We start from the raw sequence: 8,415 nt of genomic DNA, 5'->3' as shown, positions 1-8,415 counted from the left end.
GCTCTTTTGTATTTGCATGTAGTGATATACAAAGCAGTACCTTACGAAAATGGGTGTAACCGATGTTCTTCTATCACACAGGTACAAAATATGGTAGTTTTTTTTTTGATAAAGATCTTGGCTTTTGACTTTGTAAACGTTCCAAAATGATACGTGGAAATAACCATGCTAATGATTTTTGTTGTATATCAGACCGAGTGCGTACATATATAGGTCTTTTGATACTTGAACTGTCAATCAACTGTTTGCTAATTACACTTGTTCTATCTTGTTCCGTATGTCAATTCTCTGAGATATTCTCCAATGCTTCTCTTTCTTTTGCTCTATCTCACACCGTATCCAAACGTTGGTCTTTTGTTGTTTTTGCTAAAAAAAATTCTTCTTCTTTTGCGCTCTCTTGCACCGTATCCCAACCTTTTTCTTTTCTTCTTTTCGCTCAAAATAGCTCTCCCCTCACAACTTATCCCCACCTTTGTCTTTTGTTTTTTTTCTCGCTCCAATGGGCTCTTTTCCGTTCCTATTCCCGGTACCCCCGGTGATCTACACTGCTCTGATCCGTGCTCACAACCTTGCTTTTCCTACTTTTGGCGTTATTTTGACAGCAAAGGAGGAGAAGAGAGACTGTGGCCGATGCAAAATGTAACCATGAGTCGTATGAGCAAGCCAACGAGTCATACGAAAAAGCCACGAGTCGTATGAGCAACCATACGAGTAGTATGAGGTACCCTGCGAGCAACGACTCTCTCGGTCTCTTTCACTCACTTGTTAGGTGTTTGTGTCTTGTGTCCAAAATTCCTCAAAAATAGACATGAGTCGTATTAGCATAGCTTTGAGCACTATGAGCAACATTTCGATTCGTATGAAAAAGAGTGGACACACTGAAATGTCTCGCCTGTTCCAGTGTTCATAATATAACTTATGTTGTAAGTATAAAAAACAAGTTTAAACCACAAGCATTATAAATAAATTAACATTTAAATGATCAATGTACATGAGACGAAGGTGAGATAAACCCTTTCAGACAGAAATGTAGTTCATGCACTCATTCCATACAACAAATCTAGTTTACCTATTGCTAAAAGTATCTCCGAATAAACCTCTTAAAAAATAACCTTGACCATGAAATATAGGTCAAGATCAACTTACACCTACTTAACAGACATACACACCTTACAATTATTCCCTACACCAAATATAGTTATACTATCCCTTTAGTATCTGAAAGAAGGCCAAATCAGATAAATGTAACATTGGCCAATGAACCATGACCTTGAGGTCAAGGTCAAATGATTATTGCCAGAATGGAATCCATACACGAAATATAATTGACTTCTGAGAAATAGACCATATCACAAATTTTTAATTTGGCCAGTCAACCATGAAAAAGAGGTCAAGGTCAGATTATTATTGACAGACAGACATGTACACCTTACAAACATTCCATACACCAAATATAATTGACTGGATACTTATAGTATCTGCAAAATAGACCAAAACACCAAAAAAAATATACTTTGACCACTGAATCATGAAAATGAGGTCACGGTCAGATGTCACCTGCCAGTTGGACATGAACAACTTACAATCATTGCACAACCAATTATAGAAGACCTATTGCTTTATAGATATGGACTTATAAAAAAGAAGATGTGGTATGATTGCCAATGAGACAACTATCCACAAAAGACCAAAATGACACAGACATTAACAACTATAGGTCATCGTACGGCCTTCAACAATGAGCAAAGCCCATACCGCATAGTCAGCTATAAGAGGCCCCGATAAGACACGGAAGCTTTCAAATATTCCCACGCAACTAAATTAGCAAATAAATCTGTCGTTCGTCATTACTGTGAAGTTTCAAAACATTTAGCCTAACAGTTTCAGAGGAGAAGATTTTAGAAAATCGGCCAATGAGAATCTAAGATTTGCTATAGCGACCCTGTTTTTCATTGGACCAGAACAAAAATAAGTAAGTTCGTAAAGAACCTTCAACTGAACATTCCTATAAAGTTTCGTTTAAATCCGTCCAGTGGTTTCAAAGAAGAAGATGAAAATGTGAAAAGATTACGACGGACGACGGATGCAACTTGATGGTCAGGTGAGCTTAAAATGTAGCATAAGGACATGAAAGATAGACTGTGCCAAGTTCAAAGTAAATCCCTTCAGTGGTTTTTGAGAGAAAATTTTCGGAATGTTAACAGCGGGCGACATACGATGGAAAGCAAAAGCACAAATAGTCTTCGGCTAGGTATACTAAGCTAAAAAATAAATATCATGAAATCTCCTTCAATATCTTTATTTGGTCAACAAAACTGACAAAATAATATAAAGCTGAAAAATGGGGGCCCGTATGCATAACACATCTTAAGGTTATATTTGTTCGTAAAGGACAGTTTTTTCTTCAAAAGCAATGGACGTCTACTGGTACTCTAAATGGAAATCTTAACTTCAGTATTTTTATGAATACAGGCTCAGGCCATTCTCAGTAATGCATCATACTCAGTACATTTTATATATTGAACTGAAAAGCAAACTTAATCATGTTTACTTAATAATATTTACATTAAAAAGTTACATTCAGTGCATATGATATTAAAGTTTTAATAAAGAAAAAAAGCTAAAAACTTTATGATCTTATTTAAATTGGTCTAAATTTGAAAAAAATGAAAACAAAATTTCGACAGGAATACCTCTGACTCAAAAAAAAAGTGTAATTCACACTGAATAAAAGTGTCAACGAGTTAAAATAATGGTGGAAAGGTTATTTATTGGTTACATGCCTAAAATTACCCCAGTTGCTGGAAACTTCTCTGATACTTTCAGAAAGTACTCCTACAGCTTATTAAAAAAAAGGCAAAAAAGGGACATATCTTCCAAGACGAGACATTGGAGCAATGTAATTAATATGCTGACCAATATTTTGATAGCTTTACTGCTTTACAAATACTGAGTCTACCCTCATGATCTATTTCAAGCCATTTGAACATTGTTAGTAAACCCTTTAGATTATGTTTACCTAGTTAAGATCAGGACCCTTTTGATTTTTACAGGGTCAAAGATTTTAATATGTTTATGATGGATAGTTGACCCATATCGATAATACTTTCAGACTGGTGACCTAAAAATGCAAGAGGTGGGATTAACTTCAAATGACATATTTTAATGCCATTTGAACCATGCATGTTTATTTTGTTGAGACAAGTATACACTCTACAGTTATAATCTTCAGTTAAACATATCTAGATTCAGTCAGCCCAGTCACTCAAAGGATGCTGCAGTGATCTAGCATTGATGTAAGCATGGTTAAACAATGTGCATTTAGTCCCTGACAAATTTACATTTTGTTGATTCTTCTTTGAATCATTACATGAAATCATACAATACAATCTTAAAACAATGTGCATTTAGTCCCTGACAAATTTACATTTTGTCGATTCTTCTTTGAATCATTGCATGAAATCATACAATACCAACTTATTGAATGTAAGTGATAAAAGCAAAAGAAAGGAATGTCAAAACTTCAATCAAAGAAGTGACTAAACATAATCCATCTCCCACATGTTTGTTTTGAATATGTTCATAAAGTCTTCTCTGAGGTCAGCAACAGACTCATAACAAGATGGCAGTTGTAGCATATTCCCACAAGTCTGAGCTGTGGGTCTCCTCTCAAAACCTGAAAGCATACTAAATGCTACATTTAATTGGTAACACATGAGGTTTGATCCAGTACAAAAACGCATAAAGTTTTGAAGTCCTTTCTCGTCTAAACTTTTTATAAACTTTTAAAGATAACCAGCCACAATCTGTTCTTTGAGTTCAAGAACATCAGGAAACTTTAGAAGTTTCAACACTTTTGCAACTGTTGGGTTCTTGTCTTCATAAACTCTTGAACTCTTAGCTGGACTGTTTGTGGAGTTAATGATGAAGTCTTTGAAGGTGATTCATTTGATGGATCAGAAGATAAGTTAGCGACTTGTTTATTTACTTGTAGTAATTTGTGATCAGGTAAACTATCATCGGATGGAGATTCCATTTCAGAACAGCCCACAACAGTTGTTGGTAACTTCTTGCTGTATATGTAAAATCGTAGAAGTTTTGATCCTGTCAAAGTATATAGGTCTCCAATTGTGCAATCATTGTCCATTCTGCCTCCCATAAAATTTCCGACTTCAAATTGAAAATCTGTTACGTTTCCTCTTTTCGATTTGCCATTCAGGAAAAATACCTTCTTCCCATGTTGCAGGATATCATCTTGCATCCAGGTCTTCGGTGCATTGATGTATCTTACGCCTCCCCCATTTAGTGTCCTGACTTGACGATATTCACTACTTCTGTAATCGTAATCAAACCACCCAATTTCAATCTTCCTCTCTTGCTTTTTGGCATTGTCATTCCCTTTCAGCTTTCAATAAAGAATGAAGAACGAATGTACAAAAACAAAGAAATTAAACAACTAAACACTCTTTATTCAATGTTTACTTTTTAGCTCATTTTTTTTCAATTGCTAAATATGTGATAAATAGATTATTATTCACTGTAAATTATTCCTGTACATGCACACAGTTGCTTACATTACTCAGTTGCTTACCCATGCTACACTACACAAGTATTGGTACTCCAGATCTATATAGTGGAGGAAAGAATAAAGAAGAAGAAGAATATGGCATTTTCCATATCGACCCTATTATCAGCCCTTGACCCATATCTATACCTTGGGCTAAAGCCCTTGGTCCGATATGAGAGTCTTTGGCTATTAATTGGGCCGATATGGAAAATGCCATGTAATAATCTTTAATAATACCATTTTCAAAATATATGCAATTAACAGCAAATATGGTCAATTTTGAAGTTTAAGGGGATAAACCCCAAATAAGGGATTGTCGTACGACTTGCCGTACAATGGAGACTTTAGCAGATCTTCTAATTCGGTAGAAGGAATGTTGACTCCTTTAGTCTCTACATGGCCTGGGACTATAATACTAACGGGACTGGAAACCGTTACACCAATCAGTGTAATAATATCTGCATCACAGCCGTTAGAACGAGACTTTACCTGCGCTATTTATTGATACGCCATATTGTTTTGACAGTGACATCGTGCCTTGATCTTATAATTTCGGTAATTTGTTTTTCTATTTTATAGTTACAATGTATTAGTAATGATTATCCTTAACATAAACATGATTACTTTAATGATAAAAGATATCCCGATCTTTGACAGTTAATATAAATCACCAAATCCCGCCTTAATTGTAAAAATTAACATATAAACATTGAAATTTTCAGGATTAAAATAGCGTGGGGACGATGTGGAAAAAAGTATATGATTCATAAAATGTCTTATAACTTTTGATTGAAAAGAATTACGCAAGTTCGGTTTGTTGTAAAGTCATATTTATAGGTGATAGTTTGGATTTGCCTTTTTTTATTTTTTAGTATAATAGTCCCAGATATGGCCAAATAGGCTGTCCACATCTCCAAGGTCTATTTTGTAGTAACGGCAGCCATGTTTTTCGGAAAATGGCTATGTGCGACACAATTTTTTAAGAAAATATACCCTAAAGAGGATTGTGGCAATGTTTCGTCTAAATCCCTTTAGTGGCTTCATACTTTTGTTAACTTAACAGATAAACAAAATGGACACCATTGAGTGATGACAATAGCTTACAAGCACCTTCGGTCCAGGTGAGCTCACAAGAGAAAGTTGTGGTGGGGACACAAATTGGTTTAAATTCATATGCATATTATATGCATTCTTGTATGCAACACACTTTCTCATGTTGGTTAACAATCATGTAGAGCGGACACAATTTGGACGGACTGACAATCTAATTACTTTAGGGCTCCTGTTGATAGTCAGCGTGGCCTTAATTAACAGTGTGACATGTGGATGACAAATAGACAGACATTTGTATACCATAAAACTTCCAGCAAAATAATTTAAAGAGCTTATAAACATGATTAAAACTGTGAAAGTATAAATAAACTCATCATAGATACCAGGACAAAATTTAGTATATACGCCAGACGCGCGTTTCGTCTACAAAAGACTCATCATTGACGCTCGAATCCAAAAAAGTTAAAAAGGCCAAATAAAGTACAAAGTTGAAGAGCATTGCGGACCAAAATTCATAAAAGTTTTGCCAAATCCAGCTAAGGTAATCTATGCCTGAGGTAGTATAAAGTACCCCCAATTATAATGTAGTATTGTGTATTGAAATGTGAATATACATGTTATAATGATAATGTACCTTCTCTTCTCCAATTGTTTGTATTGATTCATCTGATGCATTTCCATTTCTTAAAAATTCAAATACTTCACAGTAGTCATCCATTTCTTTCTGTAAAACAAAGACAAATATCAATATGATAATAACATCAAGAGTAATAACAAAATTACCGAACTGATGAGCAAAAATCCAGGGCAGTAGTCAATAAATAAAAACAATAAAATTTAAAAAATCGATAAATAACGCTTATCAGGGGCAATAACTCTTCCATGGAGAAAACACATACCTTTGAATTCAATTAAATAATATTAAATCAGGCCGTTGCGCAAAAATATGGAAATTCGCCAACAATGGGAGAAAAGATGTTCCCCATTTTGAGAAACAGATAATCGTATGGAAAACTTTACTTTAGTTTTTGGGGTTATGGCTGATTAAGTTATACTCAACCAGCACTGACTTAAACATGCTTACTTCAGACTTTTTCATATTCACGACGGGTATTCCTGGCACACGGAACCGCAATATCCATAGCACAGAGTTCTAGTTCTGTAGGTCAGTAGTGAGAATGTGGATCTAGGGAGTCCTCTGCTTTCAGAGATTGACGGGATCGGGATGGCACATAGATTGTGGACATGTCACAATGAATGCACACTTACTGTCTGTGTATTAAATCTGGACAGAAAGGACCGTAGGCAAATAAAACTCTGTTGAGTCAGAAAATTTCAGTGCGTGAAATTTTATTTATTTATTGCACACATCGAAACAAAGCATGTTTTTCCCAAGATACAGGAATTTACGGTTAATCCAGCTATTTTGGAGAAGGGCAGAACTGTTGCATGGACCATTTGATTTTCAGGGGTGGGGGGATGGGTTGGCTTTTCATGTGGACCCAGATTTTTTTCCCCAGCAAATTTAGGGCCAGGATAATTTTATCTAAGAAAACTCAGATGCCTCCCCCCTCCCCCCTCAGAAAAATCAAATGGTCTGTACCTTTGAGGCCCACTTTTCTCTTTGAGCATGTTGAGATCAATTTATTCCACCCTTCCTGGACAAATAATTTCCCCCCTCAAATTTCAGGATATTATAAATAGTCAGGCCCCCTGAAGTTAAAATGGTCGGTCCTTTAGGGATATTTGAACTTGAATCCGGGTCTGTTTGCTCTAATTCACGTTGCCCTAGGACCTGTTCACTCTACTTCTTGTTTGTCCTATGTCCGTTCACTCTGATGTTTCATACATGTTTCATATATTTTATTGTTTGTTGGAAATTCCACCAACTTTTTATCTTGTTTTTGCTGTATATTTTCTATCATTTAATTTATCTGCAAGTTATGTAATCACTGTGATACAATTTTATTGTATTGTCTAAATTGTTTTACATGTATATACGTTTGTGTGCTTTGTGATTTTTTTCCCTTCATAAAGTTGTTTTACTGTATTGAGACTTTAAATCAAGGTGTGTCATGACTTATCGTGTTCTGTATTTGATCACATTTATACCAATCTAATTGAAATATATATTGGTCGCAGCGACCAAGAATAAAAAAAATAGCGAGTGAGAGATTTAATTTCAATTAGATTGCATTTATACATTTTATACATTAACTCGGAGAGAACAGACACCATGTATTTTCTCTTCATAATATATAAATGGTTTTACATTACGAATTTTTGGGCCCCTTTTATAGCTGGCTGTTCCATGTGAGCCAAGGCTCTGTGTTGAAGGCCGTACCTTGACCTATAATGGTTTACTTTTATAAATTGTTATTTGGATGGAGAGTTGTCTCATTGGCATTCACACCACATCTTCCTATATCTACATGTATCATGTCTATGTATATATGTTACAGTGAATTTGTATAATCAGGCATTATGTAGAATCCCTGATTTTTATGGGAATATGTAGAATCACTGAAATCATTAGTAATTATATATAATCCCTGAAAATGACCAGTGATTTTACATACTCACTGAACATGTTAATGATTATTATACAAACTCCCTAATATGATTTCAGGGATAATCAATAATTTAAGATTCCTTTGTTTAATAATCTTATTTTAATATAATAGACAAATTATAATATTTTTCTTTCATATTCCTTTCCAAATGAGATAAATCTGCTTTTAAACACAGAGGGTGATCTTAAAGATATAACTTACAGGGTTTTTAGAAAAAGTTGA

The 8,415-nt window shown here is 34.8% G+C and overlaps 1 long non-coding RNA gene across 1 annotated transcript; it reads right to left on the bottom strand.

Moving 5' to 3' along the window:
* Nucleotides 1–2,283: 2,283 nt before the first annotated feature.
* LOC143079482 (uncharacterized) lies at nt 2,284–7,658 on the bottom strand. The gene is made up of 2 exons (XR_012979418.1): nt 6,255–7,658; nt 2,284–4,405 (listed from the first exon to the last, which is right to left on the bottom strand). It is a non-coding gene; the product is annotated as an uncharacterized LOC143079482 (long non-coding RNA).
* Nucleotides 7,659–8,415: the final 757 nt, after the last annotated feature.

Source organism: Mytilus galloprovincialis, chromosome 6 (assembly GCF_965363235.1).
Source record: "Mytilus galloprovincialis chromosome 6, xbMytGall1.hap1.1, whole genome shotgun sequence".
In the NCBI taxonomy this organism is placed as follows: domain Eukaryota; kingdom Metazoa; phylum Mollusca; class Bivalvia; order Mytilida; family Mytilidae; genus Mytilus; species Mytilus galloprovincialis.
This window is presented reverse-complemented; position numbering and strand designations above follow the sequence as displayed.